The sequence below is a fragment of the Pseudophryne corroboree genome, chromosome 2 (assembly GCF_028390025.1).
Source record: "Pseudophryne corroboree isolate aPseCor3 chromosome 2, aPseCor3.hap2, whole genome shotgun sequence".
Taxonomy (NCBI): domain Eukaryota; kingdom Metazoa; phylum Chordata; class Amphibia; order Anura; family Myobatrachidae; genus Pseudophryne; species Pseudophryne corroboree.
The window spans coordinates 994,073,414-994,081,081 of NC_086445.1; positions in this window are offsets into that span (position 1 = coordinate 994,073,414).

Below are 7,668 nucleotides of genomic sequence, written 5' to 3' on the forward strand. Positions count from 1 at the left end.
CAGTGCCACTGTCCCTGTGTGGCCGTGTCAGTGCCACTGTCCCTGTGCCAGCCCTGTGTGGCCGTGTCAGTGCCACTGCCCCTGTGCCAGCCCTGTGTGGCCGTGTCAGTGCCACTGTCCCTGTGCCAGCCCTGTGTGGCCGTGTCAGTGCCACTGTCCCTGTGTGGCCGTGTCAGTGCCACTGTCCCTGTGCCAGCCCTGTGTGGCCGTGTCAGTGCCACTGTCCCTGTGCCAGCCCTGTGTGGCCGTGTCAGTGCCACTGCCCCTGTGCCAGCCCTGTGTGGCCGTGTCAGTGCCACTGTCCCAGTGTCAGCCCTGTGTGGCCGTTTCAGTGCCACTCTCCTTGTGCCAGCCCTGTGTGGCCGTGTCAGTGCCACTGCCCCTGTGCCAGCCCTGTGTGGCCGTGTCAGTGCCACTGTCCCAGTACCAGCCCTGTGTGGCCGTGTCAGTGCCACTGTCCCTGTGTCAGCCCTGTGTGGCCGTTTCAGTGCCACTCTCCTTGTGCCAGCCCTGTGTGGCCGTGTCAGTGCCACTGCCCCTGTGCCAGCCCTGTGTGGCCGTGTCAGTGCCACTGTCCCAGTACCAGCCCTGTGTGGCCGTGTCAGTGCCACTGTCCCTGTGTGGCCGTGTCAGTGCCACTGTCCCTGTGCCAGCCCTGTGTGGCCGTGTCAGTGCCACTGCCCCTGTGCCAGCCCTTTGTGGCCGTGTCAGTGCCACTGTCCCTGTGCCAGCCCTGTGTGGCCGTGTCAGTGCCACTGTCCCTGTGTGGCCGTGTCAGTGCCACTGTCCCTGTGCCAGCCCTGTGTGGCCGTGTCAGTGCCACTGTCCCTGTGCCAGTCCTGTGTGGCCGTGTTAGTGCCACTGTCCCTGTGCCAGCCCTGTGTGGCCGTGTCAGTGCCACTGTCCCTGTGTGGCCGTGTTAGTGCCTTTGTCCCTGTGCCAGCCCTGTGTGGCCGTGTCAGTGCCACTGTCCCTGTGCCAGCCCTGTGTGGCCGTGTCAGTGCCACTGTCCCTGTGTGGCCGTGTTAGTGCCTTTGTCCCTGTGCCAGCCCTGTGTGGCCGTGTCAGTGCCACTGTCCCTGTGCCAGTCCTGTGTGGCCGTGTCAGTGCCACTGTCCCTGTGCCAGCCCTGTGTGGCCGTGTCAGTGCCACTGTCCCTGTGCCAGTCCTGTGTGGCCGTGTCAGTGCCACTGTCCCTGTGCCAACCCTGTGTGGCCGTGTCAGTGCCACTGCCCCTGTGCCAGCCCTGTGTGGCCGTGTCAGTGCCACTGTCCCAGTGCCAGCCCTGTGTGGCTGTGTCAGTGCCACTGTCCCTGTGTGGCCGTGTCAGTGCCACTGTCCCTGTGCCAGCCCTGTGTGGTCGTGTCAGTGCCACTGCCCCTGTGCCAGCCCTGTGTGGCCGTGTCAGTGCCACTGTCCCAGTGTCAGCCCTGTGTGGCCGTTTCAGTGCCACTCTCCTTGTGCCAGCCCTGTGTGGCCGTGTCAGTGCCACTGCCCCTGTGCCAGCCCTGTGTGGCCGTGTCAGTGCCACTGTCCCAGTACCAGCCCTGTGTGGCCGTGTCAGTGCCACTGTCCCTGTGTCAGCCCTGTGTGGCCGTTTCAGTGCCACTCTCCTTGTGCCAGCCCTGTGTGGCCGTGTCAGTGCCACTGCCCCTGTGCCAGCCCTGTGTGGCCGTGTCAGTGCCACTGTCCCAGTACCAGCCCTGTGTGGCCGTGTCAGTGCCACTGTCCCTGTGTGGCCGTGTCAGTGCCACTGTCCCTGTGCCAGCCCTGTGTGGCCGTGTCAGTGCCACTGCCCCTGTGCCAGCCCTGTGTGGCCGTGTCAGTGCCACTGTCCCTGTGCCAGCCCTGTGTGGCCGTGTCAGTGCCACTGTCCCTGTGTGGCCGTGTCAGTGCCACTGTCCCTGTGCCAGCCCTGTGTGGCCGTGTCAGTGCCACTGTCCCTGTGCCAGCCCTGTGTGGCCGTGTCAGTGCCACTGCCCCTGTGCCAGCCCTGTGTGGCCGTGTCAGTGCCACTGTCCCAGTGTCAGCCCTGTGTGGCCGTTTCAGTGCCACTCTCCTTGTGCCAGCCCTGTGTGGCCGTGTCAGTGCCACTGCCCCTGTGCCAGCCCTGTGTGGCCGTGTCAGTGCCACTGTCCCAGTACCAGCCCTGTGTGGCCGTGTCAGTGCCACTGTCCCTGTGTCAGCCCTGTGTGGCCGTTTCAGTGCCACTCTCCTTGTGCCAGCCCTGTGTGGCCGTGTCAGTGCCACTGCCCCTGTGCCAGCCCTGTGTGGCCGTGTCAGTGCCACTGTCCCAGTACCAGCCCTGTGTGGCCGTGTCAGTGCCACTGTCCCTGTGTGGCCGTGTCAGTGCCACTGTCCCTGTGCCAGCCCTGTGTGGCCGTGTCAGTGCCACTGCCCCTGTGCCAGCCCTTTGTGGCCGTGTCAGTGCCACTGTCCCTGTGCCAGCCCTGTGTGGCCGTGTCAGTGCCACTGTCCCTGTGTGGCCGTGTCAGTGCCACTGTCCCTGTGCCAGCCCTGTGTGGCCGTGTCAGTGCCACTGTCCCTGTGCCAGTCCTGTGTGGCCGTGTTAGTGCCACTGTCCCTGTGCCAGCCCTGTGTGGCCGTGTCAGTGCCACTGTCCCTGTGTGGCCGTGTTAGTGCCTTTGTCCCTGTGCCAGCCCTGTGTGGCCGTGTCAGTGCCACTGTCCCTGTGCCAGCCCTGTGTGGCCGTGTCAGTGCCACTGTCCCTGTGTGGCCGTGTTAGTGCCTTTGTCCCTGTGCCAGCCCTGTGTGGCCGTGTCAGTGCCACTGTCCCTGTGCCAGTCCTGTGTGGCCGTGTCAGTGCCACTGTCCCTGTGCCAGCCCTGTGTGGCCGTGTCAGTGCCACTGCCCCTGTGCCAGCCCTGTGTGGCCGTGTCAGTGCCACTGTCCCAGTGCCAGCCCTGTGTGGCCGTGTCAGTGCCACTGTCCCTGTGTGGCCGTGTCAGTGCCACTGTCCCTGTGTCAGCCCTGTGTGGCCGTTTCAGTGCCACTCTCCTTGTGCCAGCCCTGTGTGGCCGTGTCAGTGCCACTGCCCCTGTGCCAGCCCTGTGTGGCCGTGTCAGTGCCACTGTCCCAGTACCAGCCCTGTGTGGCCGTGTCAGTGCCACTGTCCCTGTGTGGCCGTGTCAGTGCCACTGTCCCTGTGCCAGCCCTGTGTGGCCGTGTCAGTGCCACTGTCCCTGTGCCAGCCAGTTGTTAAAGCCCAGTTAGGATTTTCAGCATATGTAAAGTTCCTATTAAACCAATTATATACATTTTGTCTATGTACACACAGGATATGGTTTATTTTTAATATACTGTCCTGTATAGTATATTCACTTGTAATTGTACCTTTACTATTCTTTATTAACCAATTTTAGTAAAATTGTCTGCCCTACAAAAGCGCCTTCCTTTTTGTTTTTTCTTAGCTTTTTGGGGGTCAGAGCCCCACTTTTGAGGAAAGCTGCAGTCGTGGGACATTTGTTATTTAATATAAAGTTGGACCCGATACACATGAGCATGTGGTTATTTCTTTTTTTTTTTTTATTACAGGATCAGACCAATATTAATGATATATGACCTGGGATGGTACATGAATCTACACAGCCAGGAAGATGGAGCGCAGTCCAGTGTGGGCTTCTCTCACAGGCTGCAGCTAATGCAGGATGAGGCTGCAGACTCTGCAAAACTAAGAAACTGGGATCCGCAAAAACAGGAAAAAAAGATTATCTGCAGCCGCGGAAGAGTTACATTTGCAGATGAACAAACAAGAGTTTTCTCTTACATCCTAGAGGATAATGGGGTCCACATTAGTACCATGGGGTATAGACGGCTCCACCAGGAGTCACTGGCACTCCAAGAGTTTGAGAGTGTGGGCTGGCTCCTCCCTCCATGCCCCTCCCACCAGACCCAGTTTAGAAAATGTGCCCGGAGGAGGCGGTCACAGCTAGGGGAGCTCCATAGGAGTTCTTTTAGTTTTAGTTTTTGTTAGGGTTTAAGCACAGGGAGGCTGCTGGCAACAGCCTCCCTGCTTCAAGGGACTAAGGGGGGGAGTAGTGTCCGCCCTGCGGGGTCTGAGCCACTATCTCCGCTGACAGGACACTGAGCTCCTGAGGGGATCGAACGTTCGCCGCCACAGGGGATCGCTCACCCCAGCAGCTTGCCACCACCCCCTTACAGAGACAGAAGACTTCAGTAGCGAGTTAGTCACTGATGGCGGCAACAGTGTAGGGAGCGCAGTACTAACTGCGCTCCGGGGCTCAGTGGTACATGGTGTGGCGCTGTGAGGGGGGCCCTGAGCCAGCGCCTGCACCCTACACCAGGCATTTCCAAACTGCGGCCCTCCAGCTGTTGTGAAACGACATATCCCAGCATGCCCTGACACAGTTTTGCTGTCAGAGAATGCTAAAGCTGTTTCAGAGCATGCTGAGATGCTGGGGGGGGGGGTTTACTATCTCACATAGCCATGTCTAGGGACTCTGTGTCATATGCTGCAGAAGATGTTTCCTCTCTCAGGAGGAATCCATTCCATGTACACAGGATTGTAATGCTTTGTCTCAGATTCCTATTGTTGAAGCTGATACTGAGACTGAAACTCAGTTGAAGAAGTCTAGGGCAGTTTGGTCAGGCTCTGTCCCTATTCCTGCAAAATTCCCCTAGCATGTTCCCACAGAAACGTGAACTTGCCCAAATTATGCAAGATGACACTGATACCGATTCTGATACTTCACTGATAATAAAAAAGCCCGCTAACCTTTCCCGCGTCTAAAGAATTAAGCGCTATATTTGAAAAATCCTGGGGAAACCCGGGGGGAAAAAAATTCCAGATCCCAAAAAGAGTTCTGGTAGCTTTTCCCTTCCCTGAGGAAAACCCACCAACTGTTGACGCATCTGTCTCCAGACTGTCTAAAAAGGTGGTTCTACCGCGTTGAAACAACTGGCTGGTCGTAAGACTGACACTACGCTCAAATCCATATACTCTGTTTCAGGAGTGGCCTTAAGGCCCACTATTGCCTGTGCATGGATTTCTAAAGCCATAGAAAAGTGGTGGCACATTACTAGAGGATTTGGATGCAATGAAAAAAAGTAGTGACATTGAATTGTTTTTACGTAACATACAGGATTCTGCGGGGTTCATGGTGGAAGCCATGAAAGACCTGGGTACGCTGACTGCACGGATATCCTCCATGTCGGTATCAGCACGCAGGGGACTCTGGCTACACCAATTATCTGCAGATGCGGAATCCAGGAGAAGTGTGGAGAACCTACCCTACACAGGTCAGGCTCTATTTGGCGAAGTCACCTTTCCTTCCCTCTGCTACTCCTTCTACGAAGAAACCGTTTTCTTCAGCTGTGCAGCAGTTCTTTTGGACCGCTAAGAAAAAAAAAAAAAAAAGACCAAGCCTTCTACCACTTTCTTTAGAGGTAGTCGGGTAGTCGGGCAAAATCCAAAAAGCCTGCACCCGCAGGCTCCCAGGACCAGAGACCTGCTTCTGGTTCCTCAAAATCCTCAGCATTACAGTGGACCTCAAAGCCTGGAGGACAGGCTGGTGGGTGCGAGACTCAAATGTTTCAGCCTCGTCTGGGTTTCATCTGGCCTGTATCCCTGGGTACAGGATATTGTGTCCCAGGGGTACAGACTGGAGTTTCAATAACTCCCGCCTCACCGATTCTTTAAATCAGACTTGCCAGCTTTGCTGACAGTCAGGGCTATCCTACAGGAAGCCATCCTAAAATTGCTAAAAAATAACAGGTCATTGTCCCAGTTCCACCTCATATGCAAAGCAAGGGTTATTATTCAAACCTTTTCATGGTACCGAAACCGGATGGTTCGGTCAGACCAATTTTGAACTTGAAATAGTTGAACACTTACCTGAGGGTGTTCAAATTCAAAATGGAGTCTCTCAGAGCAGTGATTTCATGTCTGAAGGAGGGAGAGTTTCTGGTATCCCTGGATGTCAGGGATGCGTACCTCCACATTCCGATTTGGTCGCCTCACCAGGCTTATCTAAGATTTGCACTGTTGGACAGTCAATATCAATTCCGGACACTGCCATTCGACCTCTCCACAGCACCTAGGGTTTTCACCAAGGTGATGGCAGAGATAATGGTTCTCCTCCGCAAACAGGGGGTGCACATGATCCCATATCTGGACAATCTGCTGATAAAGGCATCGTCCAGGGAGAGGTTGTTGCAGTCCAGTGTTCTCACGACTCATCTGCTCAGAAAACACGGTTGGATCCTGAATTTTCCAAAATCACATTTGGAGCTGACCAGGAGGTTGTTTTTTCTGGGAATGATCCTCGACACAGAAGTGCGGAGGGTGTGTCTTCCGGGGAACAAAGCGTTGGTGATGCAAACAATGGTCCAGGATGTCCTAAAGCCAGCCCGGGTTTCGGTTCATCAGTGCATTTTCCTTCTGGGGAAGATGGTGGCCTCTTACGAGGCTCTACAGTATGGTAGGTTTCATGCTCGGTCCTTCCAACTGGATCTCCTGGACAAGTGGTCGGGGTCTCATCTACACATGCACCAGAGGATACGTCTGTCGCCAGAAGCTAGGATTTCACTCCTCTGTTGGCTAAACTACCTCACCTTATGGAGGGTCACAAGTTTGGGATTCAGGACTGGATCCTTCTAACCACGGATGCAAGTCTCCGAGACTGGGGCGCAGTCACTCAAGGGGAAACCTTCCAAGGAAGGTGGTCAAGCCTGGAAGCCAGCCTACCAATAAACATTTGGGAACTAAGAGCCGTCAACAATGGTCTTCTCCAAGCGGCTCATCTTCTGTGAGATCGAGCCGCTCAAGTGCAGTTGGAGAATGTAACGACAGTACATAAACCGACAGGGCGGAACGAAGAGCAGAGCTGCAATGTCAGAGGTAACAAGAATCATCCTCTGGGCAGAAAAACACACGTTGGCGCTGTCAGCAATCGTAGACAACTGGGAAGCGGGCTTCCTCAGCAGACACAATCTCCATCCAGGAGAGTGGGGACTCCATCCGGAGGTGTTCAAGGAGGTGACAGATCTTTGAGTTGTACCTCAAATAGACATGATGGCCTCTCGTCTCAACAAGAAGCCTTGGTGGTATTGTTCCAGGTCCCTCGGTGGACGCCCTAGTGACTCTGTGGGTGTTCCAGTCGGTGTACATGTTTCCTCCACTTCCACTCATTCCAAGAGTTCTAAAACTCATAAGGAGAACAGGAGTTCAGGCAATCCTCATTGCTCCGGACTGGCCAAGAAGGGCTTGGTATGCTGACCTTCTGGATCTACTGCTAGAAGAGCCGAGGCCTCTTCCTCTTCAGGAGGACCTGCTGTAGCAGGGGCCGTTCACTTATCAAGACTTACGGTGGCTACGTTTGATGGCATGGAGGTTGAACGCCAGATATTAGCTCAGAAGGGTATTCCGAACAAGGTTATTCCTACCCTGATACAGGCTAGGAAAGGAGTAACGTCTAAACATTACCATCGTATTTGGAAAAAAATATGTATCTTGGTGTGAGTCCAAGAAGTTTCCTACGGTGGAGTTTCAGCTCGGACGTTTTCTCCTCTTCCTGCAAGCAGGTGTGGATTTGGGCCTGAGGTTGGGATCTGTGAAGGTCCAGATTTCGACCTTATCAATTTTCTTCCAGAAACAATTGGCTTTCCTCCCTGAGGTTCAGACTTTTC